General features: G+C 51.2%; 1 long non-coding RNA gene across 1 annotated transcript; it reads right to left on the bottom strand.

The window, feature by feature from the left end:
- Nucleotides 1–4652: 4652 nt before the first annotated feature.
- On the bottom strand, nucleotides 4653–5603 carry LOC113086597 (uncharacterized). Its single transcript, XR_003284931.1, has 3 exons — nucleotides 5537–5603; nucleotides 5299–5452; nucleotides 4653–4791 (listed from the first exon to the last, which is right to left on the bottom strand). It is a non-coding gene; the product is annotated as an uncharacterized LOC113086597 (long non-coding RNA).
- Between the last annotated feature and the right edge of the window lie 553 nt (nucleotides 5604–6156).

Here is a 6156-nt window from a genome sequence, read left to right as displayed (position 1 = left end):
AGGAAGAGGAGGTGGTGAGCAGGAGGAGGCCGATGTTACTGGCTGGTGAGGAAGAGGAGGTGGTGAGCAGGAGGTGGCCGATGTTACTGGCTGGTGAGGAAGAGGAGGTGGTGAGCAGGAGGTGGCCGATGTTACTGGCTGGTGAGAAAGAGGAGGTGGTGAGCAGGAGGAGGCCGATGTTACTGGCTGGTGAGGAAGAGGAGGCCGATGTTTACTGGCAGGTGAGGAAGAGGAGGTGGTGAGCAGGAGGAGGCCGATGTTACTGGCTGGTGAGGAAGAGGAGGCCGATGTTACTGGCTGGTGAGGAAGAGGAGGTGGTGAGCAGGAGGAGGCCGATGTTACTGGCTGGCGAGGAAGAGGAGGTGGTGAGCAGGAGGAGGCCGATGTTACTGGCTGGTGAGGAAGAGGAGGCCGATGTTTACTGGCAGGTGAGGAAGAGGAGGTGGTGAGCAGGAGGAGGCCGATGTTACTGGCAGGTGAGAAAGAGGAGGTGGTGAGCAGGAGGAGGCCGATGTTACTGGCTGGTGAGGAAGAGGAGGCCGATGTTTACTGGCAGGTGAGGAAGAGGAGGTGGTGAGCAGGAGGAGGCCGATGTTACTGGCTGGTGAGGAAGAGGAGGCCGATGTTACTGGCTGGTGAGGAAGAGGAGGTGGTGAGCAGGAGGAGGCCGATGTTACTGGCTGGCGAGGAAGAGGAGGTGGTGAGCAGGAGGAGGCCGATGTTACTGGCAGGTGAGGAAGAGGAGGTGGTGAGCAGGAGGTGGCCGATGTTACTGGCTGGTGAGGAAGAGGAGGTGGTGAGCAGGAGGAGGCCGATGTTACTGGCAGGTGAGGAAGAGGAGGTGGTGAGCAGGAGGAGGCCGATGTTACTGGCTGGTGAGGAAGAGGAGGCCGATGTTACTGGCTGGTGAGGAAGAGGAGGTGGTGAGCAGGAGGAGGCCGATGTTACTGGCTGGTGAGGAAGAGGAGGCCGATGTTACTGGCAGGTGAGGAAGAGGAAGTGGTGAGCAGGAGGAGGCCGATGTTACTGGCAGGTGAGGAAGAGGAGGTGGTGAGCAGGAGGAGGCCGATGTTACTGGCTGGTGAGGAAGAGGAGGCCGATGTTACTGGCTGGTGAGGAAGAGGAGGCCGATGTTTACTGGCAGGTGAGGAAGAGGAGGTGGTGAGCAGGAGGAGGCCGATGTTACTGGCTGGTGAGGAAGAGGAGGCCGATGTTACTGGCTGGTGAGGAAGAGGAGGCCGATGTTTACTGGCAGGTGAGGAAGAGGAGGTGGTGAGCAGGAGGAGGCCGATGTTACTGGCAGGTGAGGAAGAGGAGGTGGTGAGCAGGAGGAGGCCGATGTTACTGGCTGGTGAGGAAGAGGAGGTGGTGAGCAGGAGGAGGCCGATGTTACTGGCAGGTGAGGAAGAGGAGGTGGTGAGCAGGAGGTGGCTGATGTTACTGGCTGGTGAGGAAGAGGAAGTGGTGAGCAGGAGGAGGCCGATGTTACTGGCTGGTGAGGAAGAGGAAGTGGTGAGCAGGAGGAGGCCGATGTTACTGGCTGGTGAGGAAGAGGAGGCCGATGTTTACTGGCTGGTGAGGAAGAGGAGGTGGTGAGCAGGAGGAGGCCGATGTTACTGGCTGGTGAGGAAGAGGAGGCCGATGTTACTGGCTGGTGAGGAAGAGGAGGTGGTGAGCAGGAGGAGGCCGATGTTACTGGCTGGCGAGGAAGAGGAGGTGGTGAGCAGGAGGAGGCCGATGTTACTGGCTGGTGAGGAAGAGGAGGCCGATGTTTACTGGCAGGTGAGGAAGAGGAGGTGGTGAGCAGGAGGAGGCCGATGTTACTGGCAGGTGAGAAAGAGGAGGTGGTGAGCAGGAGGAGGCCGATGTTACTGGCTGGTGAGGAAGAGGAGGCCGATGTTACTGGCTGGTGAGGAAGAGGAGGTGGTGAGCAGGAGGAGGCCGATGTTACTGGCTGGCGAGGAAGAGGAGGTGGTGAGCAGGAGGAGGCCGATGTTACTGGCAGGTGAGGAAGAGGAGGTGGTGAGCAGGAGGTGGCCGATGTTACTGGCTGGTGAGGAAGAGGAGGTGGTGAGCAGGAGGAGGCCGATGTTACTGGCAGGTGAGGAAGAGGAGGTGGTGAGCAGGAGGAGGCCGATGTTACTGGCTGGTGAGGAAGAGGAGGCCGATGTTACTGGCTGGTGAGGAAGAGGAGGTGGTGAGCAGGAGGAGGCCGATGTTACTGGCTGGTGAGGAAGAGGAGGCCGATGTTACTGGCAGGTGAGGAAGAGGAAGTGGTGAGCAGGAGGAGGCCGATGTTACTGGCAGGTGAGGAAGAGGAGGTGGTGAGCAGGAGGAGGCCGATGTTACTGGCTGGTGAGGAAGAGGAGGCCGATGTTACTGGCTGGTGAGGAAGAGGAGGCCGATGTTTACTGGCAGGTGAGGAAGAGGAGGTGGTGAGCAGGAGGAGGCCGATGTTACTGGCTGGTGAGGAAGAGGAGGCCGATGTTACTGGCTGGTGAGGAAGAGGAGGCCGATGTTTACTGGCAGGTGAGGAAGAGGAGGTGGTGAGCAGGAGGAGGCCGATGTTACTGGCAGGTGAGGAAGAGGAGGTGGTGAGCAGGAGGAGGCCGATGTTACTGGCTGGTGAGGAAGAGGAGGTGGTGAGCAGGAGGAGGCCGATGTTACTGGCAGGTGAGGAAGAGGAGGTGGTGAGCAGGAGGTGGCTGATGTTACTGGCTGGTGAGGAAGAGGAAGTGGTGAGCAGGAGGAGGCCGATGTTACTGGCTGGTGAGGAAGAGGAAGTGGTGAGCAGGAGGAGGCCGATGTTACTGGCTGGTGAGGAAGAGGAGGCCGATGTTTACTGGCTGGTGAGGAAGAGGAGGTGGTGAGCAGGAGGAGGCCGATGTTACTGGCTGGTGAGGAAAAGGAGGCCGATGTTACTGGCTGGTGAGGAAGAGGAGGTGGTGAGCAGGAGGAGGCCGATGTTACTGGCTGGTGAGGAAGAGGAGGTGGTGAGCAGGAGGAGGCCGATGTTACTGGCTGGTGAGGAAGAGGAGGCCGATGTTTACTGGCAGGTGAGGAAGAGGAAGTGGTGAGCAGGAGGCGGCCGATGTTACTGGCTGGTGAGGAAGAGGAGGCCGATGTTACTGGCAGGTGAGGAAGAGGAAGTGGTGAGCAGGAGGAGGCCGATGTTACTGGCTGGTGAGGAAGAGGAGGTGGTGAGCAGGAGGAGGCCGATGTTACTGGCTGGTGAGGAAGAGGAGGCCGATGTTTACTGGCAGGTGAGGAAGAGGAGGTGGTGAGCAGGAGGAGGCCGATGTTACTGGCTGGTGAGGAAGAGGAGGTGGTGAGCAGGAGGAGGCCGATGTTACTGGCTGGTGAGGAAGAGGAGGTGGTGAGCAGGAGGAGGCCGATGTTACTGGCTGGTGAGAAAGAGGAGGCCGATGTTACTGGCTGGTGAGGAAGAGGAGGTGGTGAGCAGGAGGAGGCCGATGTTACTGGCAGGTGAGGAAGAGGAGGTGGTGAGCAGGAGGAGGCCGATGTTACTGGCTGGTGAGAAAGAGGAGGTGGTGAGCAATGAGGAAGCCCTTATCTGCCATTACCTCATCTCCAGGCTCCAGTAAGTCCAAGATTCCTGACTGCCTTGTCAACAAAGATAGAGACAGTGAATAATCGTGATGCAAATGTGATTGCACCACATGGTGCCACTCCAATTAAGGCTTTGAAGGTGGTATGGCTCTTGTAAGTGGAGTATGTTTCAGACTGGAGCGTAATTGCCTCTGGGCACTCACATCTGAACTCTGTGCAATCAATAATGACCCTCACATTTGGGCAGTACTGCTGAAATTTCACAGGCATTGTCCGTCTCACCTGCTCCCGAGTCATCCAGATTTGAACAGATCCCAACACAAGGTATAAGTAGTTTGACCAAGTTATTATAATGCGACTCACCGTAGAAGTGCTCACTTGGAATATCTCGGCCAAAACTCTCTCTCTAAGACCGACAGGGACTCGCAAGCAAAACATGAAAAACTCATCAATGAGCTGCATCTTGCGCTGGGGGCTTGGCTTCACAACCTCTTTCTCCACAGTTGAAATTCCAATCCTCTTGGCTTTGGACCAGTACACAATATTGGATGCAGAGGGCTCAATAGATCTCCAGAACACAAAAAATATTTTCTTGTTTGAGAACCTCGTGAAGTACTTAAAGTCTTCATCAGACACACACCATCTATCCAGCAAAGCTTGAGAGATGGTAAGGGTTGACACCAGTTCTTCCTACTCTTTTATTTTTTCCAATGCCTCATCAAGAGCACCTAATAAAATGTTTTATATTATGTTAAAAATGACAAATCAAATATTTAAAGTACATTTCTGATGAAAAAACAACAAGAACTAAATTGGGTAAATAATATTACAGATGTATGCAGTTATATAAAAGTTATAACATTAATGTAATTTATTTATTCACATTAATCTCACATGCCGTTATTACAAATCTGAATTTGCTGTATTTTAATAAATGTTTATTGCATTCTCTATTGCACATTTATTAATTAATTAAATTTCCTATTGTTCTACTGTCTATCTTTGTCGACTTCTGGGATATTTGTAGTTCATTTGTATTTGACGAACAACATGCTTCACTCACCCAGAGGCGGGCGGCTGCTGTAATCGTGCTCCTGAACTGGCAGCGCCACATCAAAACTCTCCATTTCAACATTTGCATCCTCCTGCTCACCACAGAGATCTCTTTTTGCCGTACGTGTCTGGTGTGATTTAACGTCTCCCCAATTGTTCCACGAAAACCTGGAAGGCACAGCCTGCGGTGTGAGATATTTACGTCCGGCCTGTGGATGGACGCGGACTTCATCCTCCGTGTAGTGCATAGCACACACAAAAGAGCTACCCTTCCTCACAGTAAATGCCGCGCCCTCATCTCTTCGTATAGCCCAAATCCAACGTCTTTTCATGCTTTCATCGTTATGAAATGATAAGTAAGGTTGTTTTTTTTTCGAGTTAAAACACAAAGGTACGCAACAAGATTGACTACTCTTAGTCTCCGCCATTGTTCTGGAAACGCTTTAACCGGAAAACCTTTTACCTAATTCCGGCTCGCTGACGTCACGCTGTGAAATAGGCCTATTGTGTGAATTATTCGCTCGAGCTAAATCACTTTCAATTTGCCCAGACTCGTTATCGCGTCGCCCAGAGCGAATTTGATTGGACTTGTATGCAATAGCGTCACCAGAAATATCAGCTGTGTTAGGTAGCACACTAACACCAACATTTTTCACATTTATAAACACAACTTACCACTTTTTTTGTGTATGGAAACGTCTTCTTCTTTTCCCTTGGTATTTCCTCCCCGTGCCTTTGCACGGGTAAAATGCATGGTACCCGCTCTCCCCCCACTCCCAGTTCCAGCTGAGGGACAGTGTACTGAAGCTTGGTCATATATATCTTGATGCTGAAAAAAAGTGTCAACGATATTGTTTCACAAGAATGAAAATAATAAATGACAATATTTCCCAAGGGATTTAAGCCTACTTACCATCTCTACAATCAAATGTTCGGAGTCGGACTCGAAGCAGACTGCAGAGCAACCTGTAGCTGTAGGCAGAGCTTGGCCTATCAGATTGAAGAAGTGCTCGGTCACTTGTCAGCTCTCTGATTCTGATAACATCGTAAGCCAATGAAAGGAAAGTGCGCCAATTTTTTATTTTTTTTGGATTGCATTATATTGCTAGTTGTATTACTAGCTCGAGGCTCGAACCGCTGATGTATTCGCTGGAGATAAAACTTTTGAACAAAGTTTATGTTAGAGAAACCAAAAAATCGTCTTTAAAGTTAGTAAAATGGTTGCTTGTTGAAACGCAAAATTAAATGCAAGAACTGCGACCATAAAATGAACATGGTTGCCTCCCAGTCCAAGGACCATTACATCTGGTAAGAATAAATGCTTTGTTTTTATGATTTATCATAAAATAAACTTAAATATCTTTAATGCTAGCCTAGTGTGTTAGTTGTTATTTCAAGAGGGGCTATAAAAATGTGACTTAAAATTTTTATAAATTTCAAAAGGCAATTTACATAAATGTGAGCGCTGCACATTTCAAAGTAAAAAAAATAAAAATATGGTGTGGTTGCGGCTCACTGTTTCAGAGCAGTTGG

Source organism: Carassius auratus, unplaced genomic scaffold (assembly GCF_003368295.1).
Source record: "Carassius auratus strain Wakin unplaced genomic scaffold, ASM336829v1 scaf_tig00043562, whole genome shotgun sequence".
NCBI classification, from domain to species: Eukaryota; Metazoa; Chordata; class Actinopteri; order Cypriniformes; family Cyprinidae; genus Carassius; species Carassius auratus.
This window is presented reverse-complemented; position numbering and strand designations above follow the sequence as displayed.